The 27,399-nt window shown below is 44.2% G+C and overlaps 1 protein-coding gene across 1 annotated transcript in view; it reads left to right on the top strand.

The window, feature by feature from the left end:
- The window catches only part of myripb (myosin VIIA and Rab interacting protein b), a gene marked incomplete at both ends in the record, with an annotated part of 348,564 nt that overhangs the window by 62,715 nt on the left and 258,450 nt on the right, over positions 1 to 27,399 (top strand). The window lies entirely within an intron of this gene.

A 27,399-nucleotide genomic window follows, 5' to 3' on the forward strand; every position in this document is an offset into this window, starting at 1 on the left:
CACAAACCCCGACCTCGAGTGGTAAATTTGTTTTCTACAACAGCTACCAAATAATATAAAAAATACACAATTGTAACATCCAATTCATTTATTTACAATCATTACTGGTTTCAGAATACATTTATCCTTCCGCCACAGAATATAGTTCCATACACAAGATCAATGATTGCACTAAACATTTAGTTGCCTTTGAGCCAAAAAACAACTAACCTATTCCTTAACGGGATTCACAGTTATTGATACATTGCCTGTAAAAGTACAGTTATTTAAACAGTTATCTAAAGCAGCCCGTTTTGGTGGTGGTGTGTTGATATCTGGTGACGGCAGAGGGCGTTTGTTTGTTTGACAGTCCCAGGTTCGGGGTCCGGGCGCTAGTCCGACCTCCCGCTAGTCCGACCTCCCGCTAGTCCGAACTCGTGACAACTCAAGCTCAGCCAGTTCTCTCTCCCCAATTTCACCATGTCGTTCTTTGTTCACTTCACCTTCATCTTCATCTAACCACTGCTCAAAACTCAATCCACCCAGTAAATCAAACGTTACTACGAAATCGGACATTTCCTTGTTAGAGATCGGCCATTTCCTTGTTAGAGATTTGCAGACTGACAGGCTAACAGTGGGCGGAGTCAGCACAGGGAGCGGAGTCAGCATCAGGGAGCGGAGTGATACTGCGGTTGGAGCCGAACTGTAGATTGTTGGCCTATTTACCACTGTTGCTAGCCAATCAGAATCCAGTATTCACTCATGCTGTTGTAGAAGGAGCCGTCGCTCTCTGCAGTGACCTATGAGTCAGTGGCTGCTTGGCCATGAGAAGTAACGGATGGATGTCAGTTATGTGTCATCGCTGTCACTGCTGTTTGTTACTTCATTAAAGTGACTTACTGAGGAGGCCGCTGGTGCCTCAGCAGGATCAAAGTGACTTACTGAGGAGCCCACTGGTGCCTCAGCAGGATCAAAGTGACCTACTGAGGAGGCCGCTGGTAGCCTAGGTAAACCCAGCCCCCACGTGACCTGCTCTCTCAGTTCCCAGTCACTAGCGTCTAGACTCCGGGCCATTCAAATCGATTTCTGGGGCGATTGAAAGACCCACGCAGACCCGCAGCCAATGAGTGACGGCGTGACTGCCAACATCAGTCCTGCCGTGATCGGCCAATCAGAGAGTGCGTTTTGTCAATGACGTGTAACAGCTGCAGCGGCTTAGCACTACCTAGCCGTTAGCATTTGGCCTCTCTAAAGCATAGCTCCCGAGCTAGCTACTAGCTATATGGCTAGCTATATGGCTATGCAACTACGTTGAGGAAATTCAAGTGAAAACAGCTGTTAATGTTAATGTGGGAATCATGGTGGAACCGAATAAAAATGTTTTTGTTTGATACTCTATTCTGTTGTATTGTCATGTGAGAATGAAAACAGCTATAGTAATAGTACTTCAAAACAGTGGTTCTCAAAATGTTTCCACATAAGGATCCTTAAACTGAATAATGTGATGCTAGGTCTGTTGATCAAAATAACACCTATATCGAAATCGGATTTTAGAGGATCAGCTCTGAAGCCGGGGCTTCAGAGCTGATCACCTGGACACATTTTACGGCGAAATTATCTGATAAACTTGTCTGTGCAGCTCTGTGGTGATCAGCTAATGTCTTCATAGCATTGTGATTATGATTTAATGCATTATGGAAGATAAACGCTGGTTTAACATAATTAAAATAATTCCCTACCAAACATGTAAAGTGACGCTTCTGGGCAGTAGACCATTTGGGCATGGTCTCATGTGTATGGTTTATTTAGCCTACTCAATCTCTCCTGAGATTATAACGTTAACCTGTTAGGACGCTGTGAGCTTGTGTATATAAATCCAGAGAACTTGATGAAAACAAAGTGACAAAATATCCTGGCATCGGGTACACGAAAATTAACGTTATTAAATGCTGTAACGTTAACTGTAATTCTCATGTGTATTGTTTATTTAGCCTACTCAATCTCTCAGCCCATTTTGATGCTGAACCAAATGAACAGTCCGGCTGCAATGATTGATTTGTGAGGCAGCATATGCCAATGGAAGGCTGGGTAGCATTAGCTAACGTCATCCAGGCTACAGTAACATTAGGCTATTCTAGTTATGAAACGCTGATTCAAACGTTACAATAATAAGACACAATAGGAGCCAGTTACCCTACTGTAGCTAGAGAGAGTAATTTCAGACCACCAGATATCACCATATTTATGTTATTAAATGCTGTAATGTTAACGGTAATTCTCATGTGTATGGTTTATTTATAAGCATTCATTGATTGAAGCAGAGTGCTGGTCGGTTAAGTTTCTCTGTAGTCATGTCCTCTGCTCCAATCTTCGGTTCGTAGTTTCTTCTGTCTCTCGTCCAGCAGCTGCAGATGTCATCATTATCCACGTTATTGATGATTATTTATAAAAAAATCTCATTGTGTAAATATTTTGTGAACGCACCAATAGTTAGAGAAGGAAACCTCTCTTTGCATTTTATTTTGTTTTTTAATAAAAGTAGGCTACTTGTGATATCTCACGTGGCTTTGATTCATCATCAATTTGTAGAAAATGCAGATGTGAACAGCTAGGTTTAATGACAAATATGGAATATCACCCAAGGAAATACCACGGTTTAATGCCAACAGATAAACCATACAGATTTGTTGTAATTGTGAACACAAATAAGGGAGCAAAGACATGGTTTTCAAGTATAACACAATGTACAACTTTTATTCAAAGACAGGATTGAAAAATATAGGTCACTTGTATTCACTTCAGACAAGACACTACGTTAAAGTCTGAAATTTACCTAGATTTGCTATAAGAATTGACATTTCAGCTTGTCACCTGATGTCATTATTAATGGACAGTACAGTAGTAAAGATTTTGAAAATTTTGATTAATCAATCCAAGTCAGAAACAACATGTGCTGTGAGCCTTTTAGAATTCAAAAACCTTACTTCCAACAATTAACTAGCCTGCACTAACTACTGCACAGTAACGTGTACAAATATTGAATGCAACAGTCTCGTTCTGGAGCGAACCCCTCAGCTGAATTCACGTTGGAATATGATATCAAGGCTTGATAGATTTGATTGTACTCATACAGCAGTGTGGAGCTTAACATCTAGCTAGGTTGCATCTGGAATATGATCTGGATTATGTATAATATACAGTATAACACTACGCTCGTCGCTCACTATGTCATGACATTCACGTTAACGCTATAGCCTCCAAAAATCTACTGTAGCTAGCTAGCGTCAGCTACATCTGTAACCACGCTGAAATGCGAGTGCATTAACGTTATTTCTAGCTAGGTCAAACACACCTTACCGTTATGAGTGTGGCCGTTTTTGATTAACATTAAGTCCACGATCAAGTCTAGCATTTCGGTATATTCCTACCTCTTAACTCATTCACTGCCAATATCTGACTGGCATTTTTGGCACAGGCCAAGTATTTCCATAATGTTTGGTCATCTTTCAAGACCCACAGTAAATTCTGTACTAGGACTACAGTGATGTCCAATACCTCGAAATGAAGATCTAAGTCTCTACTTTCACCCCCAAAAAGAAAGTTAGCTTTTAGCATGTTCTGTACTCTACTTATAACCCTTTTTATACACCCCATGTTCACCAAAAAAGCCTGTCTGGGAAGAGAAAAGGGAGAAAAAAGCATTTTTGTAAAAGGGCACAATCTCAGGCATAACTCACTCTCAATTCTTTTATTTTGAACTGTATTGACATCAGACATGTAAATATTATTCGTTAGGACACAAATGACAAAAAAAATATATATATATATATATATATATACACATGAAGTGCTTTTTTTTTACATTCAACAATACAGTTTACTCGGTGTGAGTGTGCAGACAGACAGACAGACAGACAGACAGACAGACAGACACACCGACAGACAGACAGACAGACAGACACACACACACACACACACACACACACACACACGATCCCCCTTTTAGATTTCTAACCCAACATAGGATAAGCAATAACCACGCCCTGTGGCGCTGGGATTGGCCAGGAGCAACACTGGAGGGCACGCAGCCCAGCGATTTCATGAACCAACTGAAGAGCTCTTGAGAAGGACAGCGGGCTGCTGTGAGTGCCTTCTGCCCGCTGCTGCCTAGCTGTTCCTGTGTTTATTTTTGATTTGTTCTGGTACACCCGTCCTCGTCCATGTCTCCCTGTCATATCAACTCTGCTATTTGATCGTTCCCGTTTTCCCCTCGGCTATTCAACACGTCCTCACCGCCCTCGCAAACTGATCGATCATTTCCTCATTCCTCCGATGATCAAACACATCTCTTGATTACTTTCTCCCGTTTTCTCCTGGCTGGCACAGAGGAAGGCGACTCCAGCTCGTGCAGCGCGCCGAGGGCGTTTCAATGGCGTTTCTCCTGTCTGCACAAGGAAGCGTTACCCGTTCTCTGCTTTTCCTCTTGCTCAATTTCAAAACAACAGCTGCGGTATGTGTTTGATCGCGTGCTGTCGGCTACCCTTTGAAGGCAGGGACCTGTGTCTGTGTCACAGGCTGGGCAAGTGTTTGCTGCAGGCGCTGCACCAATAAAAACAAAAACACGTCAAACACGTCCTTGGCGGGGAAGGCCATTGCTGATATTCAGTCAATTCAGTCTTTGGCGGTGAATGAGTTAACATCTAGCTAGCTAGGTTGGATCTGGAATATGATATCAAGGCTTGATACATTTGATTGTAGCCTACTCATACAGCAGTGTGGAGCTCATCTAGCTAGGTTGCATCTGGAATATGATATCAAGCCAGTAATGTCAGGTCTCAGTCGCATTCACGCTAACCTCTTAACGTCTAGCTATAGCTAGGTTACATCTGGATTATGTATAATATACAGTATACCTGTATATTTGAAGGCCTAACGTTGTACCATGGACTGTATACATTCTGTGCTAATAATGCTAGCATGCTAACATCCTTTTCACACACACATGTAACAGGGTAGTATAGATTTCATCAACCCATGTACAGTGTTGGTAATTTAGAAGGGTTACAAAACAGTTCTATAAGTTCCAGTAAGTTCCAGTTAAATGTGAAGCATTTTCAATGTCTGCCAAGTCTTTTATTTCTTTTATTTTATTTTAGTTAAGAAAGCAGTATCTATGAATGTAATATTCTGTCTCTTTCCCCGTGGAATTGAATATTGGTACATTCCTGTTTGAACTCGCATTCTGTCTTTTCCCCCCCGTGGGATAGAAGACTTGGTATGTTCCAGCCTGCTTTTCACAGAGCGCGCTCACTTCCTCTTCAGTTGAGCGAGGCGACTGAAAAGCAGGTTTGTACTTTTTTCCTCTTGGTGTAAAATACATACATACAGGTAATTTTCCATGCAGAGATAAAACCGTGCATAGGTTAGCACAATTCCAGAGCGGTTCGTTCTTATGTCCCCTCCTTATCATTGTAAAAGATTCAACTTTAAACGTAACTACCAAAGTGTTTATATTAATTCACGTTAGGTTTTCACGTAGGTAGAAGCCCAATAATGGCGGCGCTGGTGTTGTTATCAGCAAGTAATTTGGTTAGTTTAAAAAAAAAAGGAACTCTGATATAAATGGAAATGGTATTTTGTATGTATGTATAAAAAATGGTTGTACCTTGTCCATGTGTGTTAAGTGTGAACAGAAAAATGATTGTAAATGTATAAGTAAAAGATATCCTGTTTGTATTCACTCAGTGATAGTGGCTGTGACCGTCCTGTCTGCCTGTACACTCACTGCTTGGATATTTTGTCTGTTCACACAGGTATGTGATGACACTGTTGTATTAAGATTCATTTATTTTATTATTATTTATTATTTTTAGTTTTTATATGCAATTGTATAGGACTTCCTCTTGAGTTGAGCGAGGCGACTGAAAAGCAGTGATAGTGGCTGTGACCGTCCTGTCTGCCTGTACACTCACTGCTTGGATATTTTGTCTGTTCACACAGTAAAGTCAAATCAACCTGAATGCTGTCCTTGTGACTTCTTGGGGAGTTCCTGCCGTGTGCAGCTGGTTACAAATTGGTGCCGTGACCCGGATCTGACGACGATCAGCTATTGCCAATCGCCGGGAGTTTCGCTGCAAAGACTACACAACGCCGTCGTGGGAAACCGTAAATACTCACTCTATGGACTTACCGCCAGGTCTTACAATGAGTGAAAATAACATGCAGGGGGCATCTGATAAGCCTGGTACGCCAGTTGAACCAGATAATGGGAATTACACTCCTTCAAAGGAACAGAGCAAAGTGATGACTCCTTTAAGTATTGGGAGGGGGTTCCAACTTTCTAAATTTGATCATCGAGGCTTAGGTAGAGTTGTTGGTGCATCTGCCTCTGATGATTATGCTAATCAACAGTCTACCATGGGTGCAACTGTCTCGGTTGATTATGATAATCAACAGATCAATCAGAGTGATGTGAGTGAGAACCACAGTGTTGGACAACCTGAACAGACTCAAGCAAGCTCGTTAATCGAGTTAGTCAAACAAATGGGTCAAGAGATAGGTAACAGCATCATTACCAGTTTATCAACCCATGGTACACATACCGTGAGGGAGGAGCAACGCCCCAGCCCCACAACCCAGTTCGATATGTCAAAGTTAAACTTTGTGATGAAATCTGATGTCCGTGAACCACCGACTTTCCGAGGGGATGGTACCGACAAATGTAGTGTCTATGAGTGGCAAGAAATGATGCAGACCTACCTGAATCGAAAGGGATGTAATGTCTCTGAGCAGGGGTTTGAAATAATGGACAGACTTATGGGGAGGGCCAAAGATTTGGTCAAAATAGGCGTCCGTAGCAACCCTCTTGTTAATCTTGCTAAAGACCCTGAGGTCATTTACATCATTTTGAAGCAGCACTATGGTGGAGCTGTCTCCACAACCCCTCTTGCAGATTTCTATGAGACAGTGCCTTACCAAGGGGAGGGTAGTTTGGATTATTGGATCCGACTTAACAAGGCAGCCGATCTGGCTAATGAGGGATTGCAGAGACAGGGGAGACAGATGGAAGACATGGGTCATGAGTTGGCTATGATGTTTGTCAAGCATTGTCCAAATAGGGACCTATATGCTTCCTTTAGAAGCAAACCTACAGAGCTTTGGACAGTGGGTGAAGTACAAAAGATGATTGACAGTCATCAGAATGACCGGCTCACCACAAAGAGGAAAATGCAAAACCTAGTACTAATACAGAGTGAGGCTCAAGCTGTAGTAGAGGAACGCCCAATCCTTACTTCAGCAGTACAAGGGGTTCAAAACAGTAATGATCAGGCTTCAATGGCCAAGCTGATATCACTATTTGAACAGTTCCTGGAAACTCAAAACTCCGCCCAGCCAGCTACCAGAGCACCAAGGAGAGTTCCACCGCTGCCCTCTGCATTTCCATGTGCTATATGTAATGATACCACTCATTCGACTCGTACACACTGTTTGAATGATCGCTTGTGTTTTAAGTGTCACAACCCAGGCCATCAGACTGCGGATTGCCCACTTAAGCAGGGAGAGAGGAGGAGAGTTCAGAGTGGGCAGCAGCCCACTGATCCGTCTCAGTCTTTAAACTAGCAAGTCTGCATCTGGAGGGGGGAGGTGCAGGTGATAATGGAAAACCCCATTTTCATTCTGATCCAGAAGAAATGTTATCTGCATGCAAAGATGATCTCCCTGAGGGATCGGTGGTCATATATCAAAAACTTCAGAGAGTGGCAGACAGCGATCAATTATTCTATGCACCAGTAACCGTACAGTCTTCTGAGGAACTTAAGGGACTCATAGATAGTGGATCGATGGCATGTACTCTGAGTGAGACTGCAGAACATACTCTACTAGAGAAAGGGTTATTGAGTGAAACGCAAAGAAAAAACACCCCTATAGTGATTATTGGCTGCGGCGGTCAATTGACCACGCCCAAATGTGAATACGACATAAAGATGGAGCTTCTAGGCTGCAAGATGGTTGTGCCAACCTTGATAGTTCCTGGGCAGACCGAGGAGATAATTATTGGTTCAAATGTACTGAAACATGTCATTCATCAGTTGAAAAGCACTGACGGGTTTTGGGAATCCATCACTACCAGCAAAGGTCATTCTAGTGAGGTCAAAACTCTGCTCGAGATGCTGTCAAATGTAGACCACTGGAAAGGGAGTGCAATGCCGGAAAAAGTTGGTACGGTAGTTTTGAATCAGTGTGTGACACTAGCCCCAAAACAAGAACACCTGGTTTGGGGTAAACTGAAAAGTAAGGGCCCATTGTCAGTAGGCAGCACAGTGATAGTAGAACCTACCTCCTCTAAGGCCGCACCAAAAAAGGTTTTAGTGGGTCGAACAGTGTGTCCACTATGGGGCGACAAATGGATTCCCATGAAAATCCTCAACCCCCAAGAGCAGCCAGTGACTCTGAAGCGAAATGCTAAATTAGCAGATGTCTTCCCCTGTATTGCACTAGAAGACTTGGAGCCTAACAGTACTTGTTGTGGTCAGTGTGAGGAAAAACAGGGTGTTGCACAGAACATAATGGGCAAAGAATTCATCTGTAAAGACAAAACGACAAAACAGATGTATATGAACCAGTTGAAGGAGATGGGTCTTAATGATGTTGAAGTCGAGTCCTGTGAAGTCTCTGATGAGTGGAAGATGAGAATGGCGAGTCTGGTGCTGAAATATGAGAAAATATTCTCAAGGGGCAAAATGGATTGTGGGGAGGCAACAGATTTTGTGCATAGAATCAGACTGAAAGATGAGCGGCCGTTTCGCCTACCTTACCGTCGAGTGCCCCCGTCTGACTTCCAAAAATTGAGACAAACATTAGACGAAATGGAAGAACGTGGCATCATACGAAAATCTAACAGTGAGTGGGCATCACCCATTGTTTTGGTTTGGAAACCAAATGGTGAGCTCAGACCATGTTCAGATTTTAGATGGCTTAATGCCCGAACTGTGAGGGATGCTTACCCTTTGCCAAATCAAACGGATGCACTAGCATCATTGGGAGGAAACTGTCTATTTAGTACCATGGATTTGACTTCAGGCTTCTTTAACATCCCTTTGCACGAAGATGATCGTAAATATACAGCCTTCACTACTCCAGTTGGACTGTTCGAGTATAACCGAATGGCTCAGGGATTATGTAATAGCCCAGCTACATTTGCCAGGATGATGATGTCCATATTCGGAGATCAAAACTATCTTTCGTTGCTCTGTTATTTAGATGACCTGCTAGTTTTTGGGAACAGTGAGCAGGAAGCTCTCCAACGTTTAGAGATGGTATTCAGTCGGCTTGCCAATAACAACTTGAAGTTAGCCCCTAAGAAATGCCATTTTTTGAGACGCTCAGTGAAGTTTCTGGGTCATGTTATATCCCAAGAAGGAATCCAGACTGATACAGGGAAGGTTTCAGCTATTACCGGGATAACAGCAGCTGATCTGATGGAGCAGGATGGAAAGACACCTGCCATTAAGAAGGTTCAGTCATTTCTTGGATTAATGAATTATTACTCTCATTTTATCCAGGGATTTTCTAGGATTGCCAAACCACTGTTCCGTTTAACAGCAGGGCAGAAACAGAAAGGCAAGGACAAAAAAGGGAAAAAACGGAGCACCCCACCCCGTAAACTCACGGTGCTAGATTGGACAGACGAGTGTCAGCAGGCTATGGAGCACTTAATATCAGCTGTTGTGAATGCGGTAGTTTTAGCTCATCCTGATTTTAGCAAGCCCTTTGTACTGTCAACAGACGCGAGCCTTGATGGTTTAGGTGCGGTTTTGAGTCAGGTCCCCGAGGGAGAGAGCAAGAGTAGGCCCATTGCGTTTGCCAGTAAATCACTTACCAAGTCCCAAACCAAGTACCCGGCCCACCGCTTAGAATTCTTGGCCATGAAATGGGCGGTCTGTGATAAATTTAGTCACTGGCTTAAGGGTGCGAAGTTCACAGTACTGACGGATAATAATCCACTGACTCATATTTTGACTAAACCAAAACTTGATGCCTGTGAACAAAGGTGGGTGTCCAAGTTAGCCCCCTATGATTTTGATTTGAAGTACATTGCGGGGACACAAAATGTGCCAGCTGATTTGCTCAGTCGTATACCCTTCACCAAAGAGGGAGAGACGCACCATGTAGCTACGGGAACAGTGCAGGAGATCTTACGACTATCTGTCGATAATCAGATCCCCACAGTTCATGACGAAATTGAGACAAAGACCTACACGGAGGTCTCTAGGGATGAGGTGAGGGCTGTGGTGGATGACTGTCTCAATCGCCAGGGTATTGTGTCTACCTGTATTGCCCCATTGATTCAGCAATATTCTCAGCAGTTACAGGGGGGACAGCCTACTCTCCCAGTCTTTTCACTTGGTGATCTAATAGAAAAGCAGCAGGCGGATGAGACCATAACTCGCACTATCTACTATGTAGAAAGGAAGCGTAGGCCGTCACGTCGTGAGCGGGAATATGAAACGATGGATGTACAGAGGCTATTGAAACACTGGGAGAAGCTGGAACTGAGGGATGGGATTTTGTACAGAAATTCTAGAGACAGTAATGGCAGAAAGAGGTATCAGTTCGTGGTGCCATTATCATTGAAAGCGGATGTATTGAAAGGTACCCATGATGACGCTGCCCACCAAGGTCAGGCAAGGACACTCCATCTCATTAGGCAGAGGTTCTTTTGGGTTGGTATGGATGAACAGGTTAAGGACTATGTCATGAGATGTCGGCGGTGTGTGGTGAGCAAATCGCGTCAACCGGAGACCAGAGCTCCTCTCGAGTCAATTAAGACCTCGGCCCCCCTAGAACTCGTCTGTATTGACTTTTGGTCAGCTGAGGGTAAAGATGGGGATAGCGTTGACGTATTGGTTGTGACAGACCATTTTACTAAAATTGCCCATGCGTTTCCATGTCAAAACCAGACAGCGAAGCAGGTTGCCCAGAAATTATGGAACAACTTTTTCTGTATATATGGCTTCCCGCAACGTATTTTGAGCGATCAAGGGGCGAATTTTGAGAGTAGACTTATTGCGGAATTGTTGGAAATTGCCGGCGTGAAAAAGTCCCACACAACACCATACCACCCGATGGGGAATGGTCAAACAGAGCGATATAATCGCAGTCTGGGGAATATGATCCGTGCTCTGCCTCCTCGGTCAAAAGAAAAGTGGCCTCAAATGATACAGACTCTCACTTTCGCCTACAACTGTACGGTACATGAGACAACGGGCTTCGCTCCATTTTATCTTATGTTTGGCCGCACACCTCAACTCCCCGTTGATGCGATGTTTGGGGCTGTTTTGAGGGATGACACGGTCGTGGGATACGATGAGTTTGTTGACTCTTTTCAGAGGGACCTGCAAGAAGCGGTTCGGGTTGCGCAGGGGAACACGAGTAGAGCGCAAAAGAAACAGGCGAGGGAGTATGACAAAAAAGCTCGTAGTTGTACGCTGGACATAGGGGATAGGGTTCTTCTATCAAACAGGAAAGAGCGGGGCAAGCGGAAGCTCGCTGATGTATGGGAATCTACTGTTTATGTTATCAATTGGAAGAATCCGGATTTGCATATTTATAGAGTCGTTGACCCTTCTACCAACAAAAGCCGAGTGGTACACCGCAATTTCTTGCTTCCTGTGAACTTCCTCCCATTGGGAGAGGATGAGCGTGATACAGTAATGTCCAGTTTGTCAGAGGATAATTACGTTGCGGCGAGGGCAAGGCCACATGCCCCGTTAGAAGAGATGGAGAGTGAGGGTGATGATCATAGGACTGCTGTATGGGTTCTCCACAACCATGGCCCAGACGCTAACGATGGAGTTTGTGAGGCCTCTGAGTGTTCACTAGGGCGGGAGAGTGTTGCCCAGAGTAGCACGACCGAGGATGATGATAGTCAGGCGACCTCTGAGATGGGTCAGTCAGGCAACGCGTACTCCGGGGATTCAAGCAGTGACAGGCCTGATTTAGGTGTTCAGTCCTTTTCTAATGGGAGTATAGTACAGGACATAGGTGGTGCACCAAACACTTCTGGGGAGGGTGGACTCCCGGTGAGCGAACCCAAGGGTCGGGATGGGGTTACGAGTGTCGCTGCTAGTCCCTATTCACAGGACCGAAGCAATGCCTCCACTGAGACAAGGAGGGGCTCTCAGGGCAAGACACATGAGTCCCTGTCACATAAATCCACCTCGTATCTGGGGGAGAGTAGTGGGAGGCGGACACGATGTGGAAGAGTGGTCAAGCCAGTTGAGAGGTTGATTGAGGTCATGAGGATGCTTGTTGCAGTACCAGACATGTATGACACTATTGAGACATTTTTAGATGCGTTACTCAAAGTCATGGGTGCCCATCATGGAGTTGGGTGAATCTTTAGGAGTGTCATGTTTCTATGCACAAAATCTCAAATCGAAAGACAGAGCGGGAATGGGTGAGATATGGGTAAGATGATGTGTAATAGGCACGCCATTCCTTTGTACTATTGTAAGTACAGTTCAAAGAACAGCCTATGGCTAAGGTTTACCCTTTGGTGAGGACTATGAATTTGGTTTAAACACACCCACGATTTTCCCTGCTATGACGAAATTTGAGGTATAATGGGTTGATGGAATTCTAGGGGGGTGAGTGTAACAGGGTAGTATAGATTTCATCAACCCATGTACAGTGTTGGTAATTTAGAAGGGTTACAAAACAGTTCTATAAGTTCCAGTAAGTTCCAGTTAAATGTGAAGCATTTTCAATGTCTGCCAAGTCTTTTATTTCTTTTATTTTATTTTAGTTAAGAAAGCAGTATCTATGAATGTAATATTCTGTCTCTTTCCCCGTGGAATTGAATATTGGTACATTCCTGTTTGAACTCGCATTCTGTCTTTTCCCCCCCGTGGGATAGAAGACTTGGTATGTTCCAGCCTGCTTTTCACAGAGCGCGCTCACTTCCTCTTCAGTTGAGCGAGGCGACTGAAAAGCAGGTTTGTACTTTTTTCCTCTTGGTGTAAAATACATACATACAGGTAATTTTCCATGCAGAGATAAAACCGTGCATAGGTTAGCACAATTCCAGAGCGGTTCGTTCTTATGTCCCCTCCTTATCATTGTAAAAGATTCAACTTTAAACGTAACTACCAAAGTGTTTATATTAATTCACGTTAGGTTTTCACGTAGGTAGAAGCCCAATAATGGCGGCGCTGGTGTTGTTATCAGCAAGTAATTTGGTTAGTTTAAAAAAAAAAGGAACTCTGATATAAATGGAAATGGTATTTTGTATGTATGTATAAAAAATGGTTGTACCTTGTCCATGTGTGTTAAGTGTGAACAGAAAAATGATTGTAAATGTATAAGTAAAAGATATCCTGTTTGTATTCACTCAGTGATAGTGGCTGTGACCGTCCTGTCTGCCTGTACACTCACTGCTTGGATATTTTGTCTGTTCACACAGGTATGTGATGACACTGTTGTATTAAGATTCATTTATTTTATTATTATTTATTATTTTTAGTTTTTATATGCAATTGTATAGGACTTCCTCTTGAGTTGAGCGAGGCGACTGAAAAGCAGTGATAGTGGCTGTGACCGTCCTGTCTGCCTGTACACTCACTGCTTGGATATTTTGTCTGTTCACACAGTAAAGTCAAATCAACCTGAATGCTGTCCTTGTGACTTCTTGGGGAGTTCCTGCCGTGTGCAGCTGGTTACACACACACTGAATATACCGAAATGCTAGATTTGATCATGGACTTAACGCTAATGTTAATCAAAAACGGCCGCAGTCATAACGGTAAGGTGTGTTTGACCTAATTGAAATATTAACGTTAATGCCCTCACATTTCAGCGTGGTTACAGATAAACCTATTTAACGCTAGCTGGTTGGATGACGGTTGCGTAATGGAGTGGTCTATCCGGGGGGGGGGCAACAACCGCTAGAAATCACTGCTGGTGCCTCAGCAGGATCAAAGTGACCTACTGAGGAGGCCGCTGGTGCCTCAGCAGGATCAAAGTGACTTACTGAGGAGCCCACTGGTGCCTCAGCAGGATCAAAGTGACTTACTGAGGAGCCCACTGGTGCCTCAGCAGGATCAAAGTGACCTACTGAGGAGGCCACTGGTGCCTCAGCAGGATCAAAGTGACCTACTGAGGAGGCCACTGGTGCCTCAGCAGGATCAAAGTGACCTACTGAGGAGGCCACTGGTGCCTCAGCAGGATCAAAGTGACTTACTGAGGAGGCCACTGGTGCCTCAGCAGGATCAAAGTGACCTACTGAGGAGGCCACTGGTGCCTCAGCAGGATCAAAGTGACTTACTGAGGAGGCCACTGGTGCCTCAGCAGGATCAAAGTGACTTACTGAGGAGGCCACTGGTGCCTCAGCAGGATCAAAGTGACCTACTGAGGAGGCCACTGGTGCCTCAGCAGGATCAAAGTGACCTACTGAGGAGGCCACTGGTGCCTCAGCAGGATCAAAGTGACTTACTGAGGAGGCCACTGGTGCCTCAGCAGGATCAAAGTGACTTACTGAGGAGGCCACTGGTGCCTCAGCAGGATCAAAGTGACTTACTGAGGAGGCCACTGGTGCCTCAGCAGGATCAAAGTGACTTACTGAGGAGGCCACTGGTGCCTCAGCAGGATCAAAGTGACTTACTGAGGAGGCCACTGGTGCCTCAGCAGGATCAAAGTGACTTACTGAGGAGGCCACTGGTGCCTCAGCAGGATCATGTGGATTCCATTTCCACCATGTGATATCAGACTAAATATCGTCTTAGATTTTGGATATCGTAATAGGTTCAAGGTTCAAGGTTTTTATTGTCACATACAGCATCACAGTTGTAATGAGCAGTGAAATTAGGGCCGCAGCCACTCCAAGACTGTGCACATGTAGAGACAGACAAGACAGACAAGACAACAGTACAATCAAATTAGTTAAAAACATAGTGCAGTCAAATAGAGTAAGAACCAAATGCTAGTAAAAAAGTAAAAAATATAAAATTTAAATTAGGTAAAATTAGGTAAAAGCCAAGAGTTCACCAGTAATAAGCAGCAATAATAATTATAGTGCAATACAATATAGTGCTATAGATTAATGTAAAGTGCATAGCTCTAATTATATATATCACTATTACCACTATTATTATAATATATATATATATATATACCGTATATATATATAATCTATTTGTGGTTGTCGAGGGCCCTAATGGCCTGAGGGAAGAAGCTGTTCTTCATCCTCTCAGTCTTAGCTGCTAGATGTTTCATTCTCCTCCCAGACCGCAACCTCTCAAACAAGTGGTGGCCTGGATGGGAGCTGTCCTTCATTATTTTCGTTGCCTTGGCTCTGCAACGTTTGAGGTAAATGTCCTCCAGGCGGGGCAAGGTGGAGCGGGTGGTGCGCTCCGCGGCCTTTATGACCCGAGTCAGCCTCTTCCTGTCCTTGCCGCTGCAGTTGCCATACCAGGCAGTGATGCTGCCCGTCAGCACTGACTCCACTGTGGCAAAGTAGAAGGCTTTCAGTAAGGCTGAGGATTTTGTGTGCTTCCTCAGCCTCCTGAGATGGTACAGCTTTCCTGCCGTCTTCTTCACCAGAGCAGACACATGAGCGCTCCATGTCAGGTCCCCACTGATGTGTACTCCCAGGTACTTGTAGCTGTCCACTATTTCCACTGGGGTCCCGTCGATCGTAATCGGTAGATGTGGGGTCCTCTTGCTCCGCCTAAAATCCATTACCATCTCCTTCGTCTTGGTCACATTCAGTAGGAGATTGTTCTCCTTGCACCAGGACGTTAGGTGTTCCACCTCCTCACGATAGGCTGTCTCGTCATTATTTGAGATCAGCCCCACCACCACTGTATCGTCTGCGAACTTCCCTATGATGGTTGAGGGGTGTGTCGCCACACAGTCATGAGTGTATAGGGGGTAGAACAATGGACTCAGTCCACAGCCCTGGGGAGCACCGATGTTCAGGGTCCGAGGGCCTGTGATGTTGTTGTTGCCCCACCTCACCCTCTGGGGCCTATCTGTCAGGAAGTTGAGGTACCAGGGGAGAAGAGATGGAGTAATCTCCAGGTCTCTCATCTTCTTGATGAGCCTCTGAGGAACAATCGTGTTAAAGGCGGAACTGAAGTCCACACACAGCCACCGTGTGTAATTCCCCTTCCCAGCGTCCAGATGTGAGTTTGTGGCATGCAGCAGATGGGAGATCGCATCCTCAGGGCTTCTGTTCTTTTTGTAGGCGAATTGGGTGGGGTCGAAGGAGTCTGGAAGTTGTTTCAGAATCATGTTCTTAACCAGGGTCTCGAAGCACTTCATGAGTATTGATGTTAAAGCTACGGGACGGTAGTCATTTAGGCAACTGGGCTTGTTGTTTTTAGCTATGGGGACAATAATGGACTCTTTCCATATTCGAGGGATATCGCCCTGTTCTAGCGAGGCCTTCCAGATAGAATGGACTACTGGGGCTAGTTGGTCAGCACAGGCTTTGACCACCCGGCCTGGGATGTTATCAGGGCCGGTGGCCTTCCTGCTATTTACATCTTTCAGTATTAGCCTCACATCATGCACAGTGAAGGTGGGTGGTTTTCCTTCCTTGGCTAAAGCTAATGCTGGGGCAATAGCCTCCTGCAGGGAGTTGATGTCATCTAAACTGACACTGTCTTCAAACCGGGCAAAAAACTCGTTTAGATCCTCAGCTAATGTAGGATCATTTACTGCCGAGTTTGACTTGGTTTTATAGTCTGTCATAATGTCATAATATCCTGATATGGCATAAGTGTTGTCTTTTCCTGGTTTTTAAAGGCTGCATTACAGTAAAGTGATGATGTTTTCTGAACTTACCAGACTGTTCTGTTCTATGATTTGCCTTTACCCCCTTAGTCGTTATATCATTACTGATTATTATTTATAAAAAATCATCATCTATGCACTTTCTTTTTTTTAGTTTTAGTGCTTGTGACATTTCACATTTGGCTTTGATTTACAACTGAACGTTTAGCCCACTTTGTAGAAAATACCGAGATATATATATATATATATTGTGTGTATGTGTCTTATCACCATTCAGCCTAAAAATACAGCTACATGTATATGATTTTGGTCCATATTGCCCAGCCCTAGCATGTTGCCCTTCTCCCTCGCTAATGAATACCGTCAAATAATTCAGAAATGTGATTTAAAAAAACATTTAGATTAAGATTTTCTAATGTAGTTTAAAACTTTTAATCCCTATCTGATCGGATCAGATTTGGATTTTGGGTAGTTCAAAACCAAAAAACAGGATTAGGATCACTTTGATATCCGATCAGATCAGGAAATCAAATCCAAGCTTTAATCTGGATCAAATCTTCAAAACGGGTAGTTCAAAGCGACAACACAGGATTGGGATCAGTTTGATCCCAAAAAACTGGATTATCTTGATCCCACCAGAGGGGTGGATTTCCAGTGGATTACCAGAGCAAAATGTACTATACAATTTATTTAAAAATATGTTTCAATATAAATAAGATGGCAAAGTTTGTTAACTGAAATAATACACAATTTTTAGCCTTCATGGCAAATAAATTAAATTTTTCATTTTTTGGTCACGTTTGTGGTGGACTATTTTGTTTTCAACCAAATGTTGATGACATAAATGTTTATGCTCATAAAAGTATCACAACAAAGATTGTCAATCACAAATGTAATTTAGATTAAAGAAAAAATATCTTCAACAAAAAAAAAGTCCATCATCTGTCATCACCTTTCAAAAGTAATTGCGGACAATAGCATCTCGCATTGCACCACCACTCAGTCTCTCATTTAGAGGGAAATCCATAGGTGGGCCTAGATCATCAGCAGGTGCAAGGGGGCTCTGGGGGATCATCGATGTCAGAGAGGGGGACTCTGCGATGGACAGCGATATTGTGTAGCACAATACAAGCCAGTGTTATGTTATGTTAGAATTCAGCTCCTCAAAGCACACCTGGATGATCCAGCTGCCTTTGAATGAATGTTTTTTTGTTGTTACCCTAGTGGGAGTATTTTTTTTATTACAATTCCATTATGATTTTATGTCCTTTATGTATTTAAAAATATAATTAGACATTATAGATGTCTCTGCAATGTGGTCTCTTGTCTTCCTTGTATTATCTTTCATATCCACTAGATGGAGATCGGTAGGATTAAAGCACTGATATTCAGGATCTAGTAATCTTGAAAAGTCTGAAACTGGATCAGGGTGATCCTATCCTGAATTGCTTTGAAATACTGGGACAAAATCTGGCCGAGTTGTCTGATCCTGGATCACAGAAAATGGGATTTCAAAATCTGATCGGATCTGATTAAGATTAAAAGTTTTGAACTACTGGGCCCAGGGCCCAGTAGTTCAAAACTTTTAATACTAATACTACTAATACTACTGGGCCGGATGTCTAAAATCAAAGGAAGTTCACCGACTGTACTGTATTGCAGTTACAATCGAGCACTTCAAAAGAATGCCACGCTGACATTGAAGTAGAGGAAAGATGAGCTAATGTATTCTTCTGGAAGGTTCCAGTGGGGCTTATTAGAGAGGACTATTATACTATATACATATTTATATCTTGAAAACCTGCAACAAAGTCTGACAGTCTGTCATTATGGCACTCATCAATAGACAATACAGTTGTGGCACACATACACACTAGCTGTGTTTGGAATGGTTCACTCATTCACTCCCTCACTATTCCCCATGTGGTGTTTATCATATAGTGAACTATACGGGGAACGATGAAACCAGTTTCAGACACTACCTCATTCTTCTTCTCCTTTGGTGAACACGACCACATTGCATTGTGGCATATGGGAGAAAATGTAGGGTACATTTAGCTGTCCACTAGAAATTGCAGTGCATTGTGGGTATTTTATAGTGAATCAAATTAACAGTTGAGAATTCGGACACTAGTACAAAATGGCCAACACACTATATAGTCCACTATTTCTGTAATAGGGAGCGGTTCCGAACAGGGCTACTTATTTCCGCACACCAACACCATATCTCCCAGCATGCATTAGTATGCAAATCTGGCTTAGGCTATAATGTGACAGGCGTTCATGTTCTTACTGTATGCCTGTGAAGCTGACTGCCATGAGAAACGACTCTCCTGACTGCTCTGACCAGCTTGTAATGGATGAGCCAGCTTTGCCTTCAGCTGAATGCAATATCATTATTATTCTATGTGGCTTGAGCGTCTGCTCATCGTGTGTGTGTGTGTGTGTGTGTGTGTGCGTGTGCGCGTGTGTGTGTGTATGCGTGTGTGTGTGCGCGTGCGTGTACAGCCTCTCTCTCTCTACCTCTCTCAACCCCCTCTTTCTCTCTGTCTCTCTCTCTACCTCTCTTTCTCTCTCTCTCTCTACATGTACCTCTCTCCCCCCCTCTTTCTCTCTCTCTGTCTCTCTCTCTCTACCTCTCTTAACCCCCTCTTTTTCTCTGTCTCTCTCTCTACCTCTCTTTCTCTCTCTCTCCCTCCCTCTCTTTCTCTCTCTCTGTCTCTCTACCTCTCTCTCCCCCTCTTTCTCTCTCTCTGTCTCTCTCTACCTCTCTCTTTCTCTCTGTCTCTCTCTCCCTCCCCCCCTCTCTTTCTCTCTGTCTCTCTCTCCCTCCCTCTCTTTCTCTCTGTCTCTCATTCCACTGCCTCAAGAAGCCCAAGGTGACCAGAGCAAGGGCACGGTGATTCTCTCCATAAAGCTTTCGCCCTTTGCGCTCGCACTCTCTCTCTCTCTCTCTCTCTCTCTCTCTCTCTCTGTCTCTCTCTCACTCTCTCTCTCTTTCTCTCTCTCTCTCTCTCTCCCTCTCTCTCTCTCTCTCTCTCTCTCTCTGTCTCTCTCTCACTCTCTCTTTCTCTCTCTCTCTCTCTCTCTCTCTCTCTCTCACTCTCTCTCTCTCTCTCTCTCTTTCAACATTAAAATCCAAAGAAAGAAAGCTATTGTGAACAGTCTGTCACACTGGTGACACCTGTGGACAGTGAGTGCCTTCTCTGAGAGTGAGAAAGGAAATCATTGAATGGAGCTGACACACTACATGGCTGTCGTCAGTCGCTGTCCTTGTCTGCTTACATAGCCTGCTGTCTTGTAATGGGGTGTCTTGACGTTGTGGTTTTCTCACTATATGACTGAGCAGTGACAGGGGGTCACACATTACAAGATATTTCATCAGGGGAATCGCAGACACAATCCACAAACGCGGTCTCACACAGGTCTGCTTGCAGGTTATTAAGTCAGTCATTAACTGCTTTCTCAAATATTATTTCGGGTTTCAATAGAGCGCCGATTTGTGAGCACCAAGCCAATGCTGATTTACTTCTGATCTTTGTCGCTGAACTCCAAAAAACTCTCACCGAGGGGTAATATCGACTAGTCTGAACTCGGCATTTGATCAGATCTTGATGGAAGGTCATCCACTAATCAGAAGGTCGGTGGTTCGATCCCCGGCTCTTCCAGTCTGCATGTCGAAGTGTCCTTGAGCAAGACACTGAACCCCAAATTGCTCCCGGTGCCAGCACCTGCGTGGCAGCTGGCCGCCTTCGGTGTGAGAATGCGTGAATGTAGGTACATTGTAAAGCACTTGGGATAAAAGCGCTATATAAATGCAGTCCATTTACCATTTACCATTTACAATGATAAACTTGGAGAAATCCTTCAATTCTCAATACAGGTTTGAGGATCCCAACAGAGCGGAGAAACTAGTAGAGTTCCTCACCCTAATACTCCTGTTGAGATCCCATTTGTGACGCCAATTTATGAATACTTATGTATAACAGGTAAAACATCAAATAAAATAAAGATAACACCTGACCTGTTACATCTACATACAAATGATTTAGCAGAAGGCCACAGAGAAAAGGAATGTTTTGCGAGAACTTTTAAAAGAGCCAGAGACAGTGTGGGAGCACATTTCAGTCCTTCTGGAAGTTTATTCCAGTAGTTGGGGGCATAAAGCTTCACCTGATTTAGTCTTCACCCTGGGAACAACTATCAGACCGATCCCAGATGACCTCAGAGGTCTCATATCCTACAGTAAGAGCAGGTCAGGAATGTATTTTGGAGCTAAGCCATTTAATACTTTTATAGACAAACAGCCAAATCAATTATAGGGCACACTGGAGGCCAATGCAGTGACCTATAAGAACTGCTGTAATGTGTTGTTTTCTTAGTCCACCGGGCGTTCACATCAAACGCACAATCACAGCATTTTGCGGGGGGCAAGGCCATGGTTTTCAATCAAGGATGTGGCAGCGCTCTGCACAGCCGAATGCAGCGCGCCGCCAAAACATATTGGAACCTGGCCAAAAAGTCACAGCCATGGTAGATAATATCCGAAAGGATGGTGATACCAGGTTAGAAAAATTATATTGTGAATATTTAAATTACAGTCAAAAGAAGCTTACGTACATACCACTATTGAATTATTTCAGCTGCTTTGAATGATGTCAAGACCTGAAAGCATTAATGTAGCATATTCTTCATGTCATTAGTAAATCTATCTACACCATTTCAAAAGGGTTATTCACAGAAAATGTTTGATAAACTGCTGGTGACCCCGCTACTGCATCTTGATGCATACGCTTCTGTAGCATACTAATGGCTCATTTATACTCCATTTTCATACGTAAATAGATGCGTCCGTTCCAAATGGTGTAATCGTCACTGCCCACATACTGTACTTCCATGCGTCTTTCACGTTGGTATCATGTTAAGCAATACATCCACCAGTGGGCAGTAGAGAGTCAAATGCATGAGTGTGTGTGTGTGGTTTTGCTGCGTTTCATGCGTATCCGTAAGCTTTCAGAGGCCGGACAGAAAACGCACGAAATGAACGCAGAGTACGGACAGAGGGCTCTGTCTGTCTCCGTCTCCATCTTTAACGTAGAGTGTAATTGCGCCTTTAGAGCCCTGCTTGTGCTCAGGTTTTGACCATAGACTGTGACACACTGTAAGACCCCCGTACTTTAGTTATATTAAGAAAAACCTTTTGTCAGTGAAGGTGCCTCGGGAAATAATAACCACTCTGGAAATTAAAGTGTGTGGTGGCTTGAAAGGACACAAAAGACCATGGTGTGCTCTGGGCTCCCTGTGGTATAAGCTGTCCAGATGTCATAAATACGCCTGTGTGTGTGTGTGTGTGTGTGTGTGTGTGTGTGTGTGTGTGTGTGTGTGTGTGTGTGTGTGTGTGTGTGTGTGTGTGTGCGCGTGTGTGTGTGCGTGCGTGTGTTGACGGGGGGCTAAGGTAATTGTGTTTGTGAGGCCTTTATTGAGTTACAGTATCTGGGCACTGGAACATGACAGACTCCACAGCAGCCATTATAAATGTATCTTAGTACAGCGCAGGGCTTCATTGTCTACAAGCTTAAAGCCATTTCATCACAATACAAAATGACTATGTGGTGCAAAAAATGAAAAACGCCTTGAATCCAAAATCATGTCAAATCATGTCTGTGAAGTTTAAACTCTGTTGTTCCAAAACAGAGAACTGAATCACTGAGCTTAATATACAATAATAATGTTTTCTTCTTCTTTTTGTCTTCTCAATTTAAAGCAGCTATAGGGAACTTTCAACTGGTTATGAAACAGTGGAAAGCCACGCCCCCCCCCCCCTTCCCACACACACACACACACACACACACTCACACGAGTCACGTGTAATCTCCGTGTGTAAACTGGTTGTAATTTCCGGCCGGTGAATTAAGCAGTGACGTCAACCATGCCGTAAATAAAAGAGTGGGGGAGACTTGCTGACTGGGAGAAGACCTGTCTGGCCTGCAGCGGCTCAGGCAGGCCGGTGGAGACATAAGGCGCTTTCACACCGGCCTTGAAAGCCGCAAAATGCACGGAAAATAGGATCCGCGCCTCCGATGTGAAAGTTGTGAACGCGCGTTGGTGGATAATTGTTGTATGCCTTTTGTCCCGCCAGCCGACCTAGTCTCAGCGCCGGGTTAGCAGGTAACCCGCCTCCACTTGAAAGCATAGGAGCAGCAAGCTGGAACAGTGCGAATGCTCAGCTCATTCATAAAAAAATTACAGGGGAAATCACCTCATGCAGCAAGAAAGACAAGTGAAAGTAAAAAAAGTAGCCTATACAATCATGCGCCGGGAGGAATGCTCCGTGCCTGTAAGTAGGTTAGGCTTTGCTTTATGCTCAAACGATGTTGACATTAGTAGCCTAGGTAAAATTAACGGATGTAATAATACGCTTCAGAGGACTATAGCTGTCTGTGGCGAGTTGGTCTTAGGATATTCCCTCTGGAAACCAGCTCCAGAACTGCAATCTGTCTAGCTAGCCACTTGTGCATTCCCTTACAAAAACTACTAACGTTATAGTATTGTGTTATTTGCACTATGTTGTAACGGAGCCTACAGCACAAGAATTTCACACGTGGCACTACGGAGTGACAATAAAAAGCTTGAATCTTGAACCTTGAAGTAGTCATGTGCATTTATAGCCTATACTATTCCCCCGACGAACGTTATGCAGACTGCAGCTGTTTGATATGCGGGCGTCGTCTTTCAGAACGGCCCCTAATTAGCCTACTTGATGGGAATAATTTGCTTTACAAAAAACTGGAACCAAAAGATAAGAATTAGCCTTGTAGCCTACCTAATCGGCTACATGATGGTGCGTCTGTGATGCATAAAGTCGATCAGATGAATATTGAAAGCCTTGTTACCATGCTGCATGTGGACAACACTTTCGTGTTTTATCAGTTTTGATCCTTAACGAGCGCAGCTTTATCAGCTTTATCTTTAACAACCGCAGCTGCACCTCGTTGGCTGGCATACATCAGCGATGTTTGGTTGTTGAATGAATTTGTTCATCATACAGTAGCCTAGGCTACACTAACCTATGAAAATATTCATTTGGGCGAGGAGCTGGGTGGAAATGCCTCCGCTCGCCTTTCAATCCGGGAGGGGTGGATGTCACTTGAAAGCACACCCCAGGACGGGAATGTGGCGGTGCTGCTTGGCTGTGTGTGAAAGCAATTTCTGTGGCGAGGCTGCCGGTTTTGCGGGCCTTTTGAACTGCAATTTTGCGCGATCTGTGTGTGAAAACGGCTATAGAGAGCCCCAGGAACGAGTCCGGAAATCATCGATGCTAACACTCCTGGTTCTTCACTGTTTTCGCCTATGGGATTTTTGAATGGGTTTTTGGCGCGATGCTTCTAATAAGATCTCTGGGCAATGCAAGCTTAAAGGAGAATTTCGTTTTTTTTTTTACCTGGACCCCTCTCCTCACATTAATTATGATCTGACGACTCACCCAGTGATCTCCGCAGCGTTTTTGTCCGTCCTAGGCGTTGTTGTGATCGAAATAGTGGGCAACCCAGTCCTAGAATGTAGCTCCGTGGGGGCCAAGTGGCAGCGTGTTTTCCTCCATCTAAATAGACAGTTTTATTCCTGTTTTAGACCCATATCGTCATAAACTGTTCCCTAAGGAACGACCAGACTGCAATTCTCCCCCGGGCTCTTTTCACTGATGGTTATAGGCAGCCCATTTTTGCCTGTCGGGTCAGTGAGACACAACTCTCTCAGGAAAGTCTCACTGACCCGACAGGCGGAAATGGGATGCCTGGAATTCCTGGCATGCCTGTAACAACTACTGCTCGGCACTCTTTACCGCTGTAAAGAGCCCGGGGGACAATAGCAGTCTGCTGGTTCTTTAGGGATCCGAAAACGGGAATAAAACTGTCTATTTACATGGAGGAAAACACGCTGCCACTTGGCCCCCACGGAGCTACATTCTAGGACTGGCTTGCACACTATTTCGATCACAACAACGCCTAGGACGGACAAAAACGCTGCAGAGATCACTGGGTGAGTCGTCAGATCATAATTAATGTGAGGAGAGGGCTGCAGGTTAAAAAAAAACGAAATTCTCCTTTAATCAAACGCGAACCAGTGTTCAGTAGGATAATCTTCACACATGAGGACCACTTTCATGAGTTTTTAAGCTTTTACGTGCCGTTAAAAGGGCGGCTAGCTAGCAAACGGCTAAATGAGACTACACTGTTGAGTCGACAGGGATATTATACGTCAATAACGTCATCACTTCAAAGGATGAACACGGAAATTCTCTTTCCCTCACCTGGTTCAGCCTGGGGTAATCAGTGCACAGCAGCGCACACATCAACAACAGTCCAGGTTGAGTGGTGACTAGACGTGACGGGGAAGCCTATGCGACACTGTGTGTAGTTCTGGATTAGTTTAGCACAAGCTTTTTACTTCTAGGGCTCGCATTTACGCTTCAAAACTCATGAAAGTGGTCCTCATGTGTGAAGATTATCTGGCTGAACACTGGTTCGCGTTTGATTACGCTTGCGTTGCCCAGAGACCTTATTTGAAGCATCGCGACAAAACCCCATTCAAAAATCCCATAGGCAGAAACAGTGAAGAACCAGGAAGTCCGGGACTTCCGCGTTCCGACTCCAAAAATACGTCATCCCTGGGGCTCTCTATGGGGAGGAGCCTCGGTGTTCAGGAAATGTATTTTCGTTCCGGGCGAACAGTACACAGGCACCGCTATAATAAACACTAACCCTAACCCATGTGAAAGTTCCCCCGTAGGCCGTAGCTGCTTTAAAGGGATAGTTCGGTTTGTTTGAAGTTGGGTCCTATCAGCTAGTCAGATACACTAACGTAATTAGGTACAGTGGTCTGGAAGCGAGGCGCAGTGTCTAACGAGATCCGGCACCCAGAGGAGCAGCCTCGCGCAGCCTCACCAGCCTTTTCTCTCTCAGTACTGGGGGTCAACAACTAAAACGTAATTTAGCCACCTCAAACAACGCCCACCTAAACAAATCGATATCTGTGTACATGCACGCTCTATTTGAGAATTTTCTGCGCTTTACTTTTCCGCCAAACAGTCATTTCATTCGGCACTACTTTTTCTCCCAACCGTATCACTACCGTATTCCTCCGCTCAACTCCTGCACAGAGCCGCGGTGCTGGATCACTCCGCAGATCACAGGTTATCTCAGTTCACAAAGTAGTTACATCGCGACAGCACGTCTGGAGTATTTTTCCCATCAATAATTCAACGATGGTGCGTGTTTGTGTATTTCCTGGCTGTTCAAACAGACAAAGATCCTGGTCTGGTTATCGGTTTCACCGTATTCCTTTGAAGAACCGAAGTATTACACAGTTGTGGCTTGTTGCACTGAATAGAGACATCAGCACTCCTCCCGAAAGTTTGGCAGAACTTCGCGTTTGCAGTGCACATTTTTCTGAAGAGGATTATCAACAACCCATAGCAGATAAGAAGGACAAGCACTTTCTGAAGAGCGATGCTGTACCTAGACCACAGGTGAGATATGAAATAGGAATCACATCATGCTTGTAGGCTACTATCGCAATTTTTTTTTCTCTTTTGTCTAAATGCATGACGAAATCGGCACGTTTTCACGTTATTTATGCGCAATATTATGCCACCATACCAGCCCATATTGCTCGCATTCCAAAGCCAGACAAAGAGTCGTTGGTGGAACAACATACACCACGTTTGTAATGCAGATGTTCATGAAAGTTAAATTTACTCTTACAGCCATGGTCGTAACCCCTGATGATTCCATAGTGTTTCCCCTGCAATGTGTTACTAGTGCTCACCTGTCTATCTCCCTGTCTATGCTTTGTTTGTGTCTAGGCATCGTGCACTCTCTTCCTCCTTCTCCTGGTTCAGCTCGTCCTGCTCTCCTGGCTGTCTGCTCATCATCCCCGGGGCTTCCTTCCTGCATGGCCGGCTTGTTGGTGCAGCTAACATTGGAGCTACACTCATAGGCCATTCCAGTTTAGATTCTGTCTCCTTCAACTCCACCCTCATCACACATCTGCATGCCCCCCTGCTAGCAGCTTCAAAGCTCTGAGCTACACCACTCTGTCAAGCTTCCCCCATCCATCATGTCACACTGTCCTGTTACCTCCAGCATGTAAAAAAGACATTGACACCAAGGACTCCTACACTGAAACAAATCAGACCTCAGCCCCCCCATGATACCATTTTGTCCCATGGTCCTCCGGAACACCAGATTTTAGCTTTTAGATGTGTGTTTTTTCACATAAAATGTATGAAACTGATCCCCCTAAGTAGGGATGCACGATATATCGGCAATCATATCGGTATCGGCCGATGTTAGTCATTTTTTAACATATCGGTATCGGTCCGATGTTGCAATGTTAATATCGGTTATCGGTATCAGCCAAATCCTTCACATTGAGATGAAATAATGCAGTAAATCTATGATTTATGGGCTTTTACAAATGTTTTTGAAATAAAGAAATGTATAACTTTTTCAAATTCAGTGTTTACATGTGTTTTTCAGTATGTACAAAATTTTATTATCATAGAAATGTGTTTTTATACAGATCATATCGACATCGGTAAATATCGGTTATCGGCCATAACAG

Source organism: Poromitra crassiceps (assembly GCF_964638095.1).
Source record: "Poromitra crassiceps genome assembly, chromosome: 2".
Classification (NCBI taxonomy): Eukaryota; Metazoa; Chordata; class Actinopteri; order Beryciformes; family Melamphaidae; genus Poromitra; species Poromitra crassiceps.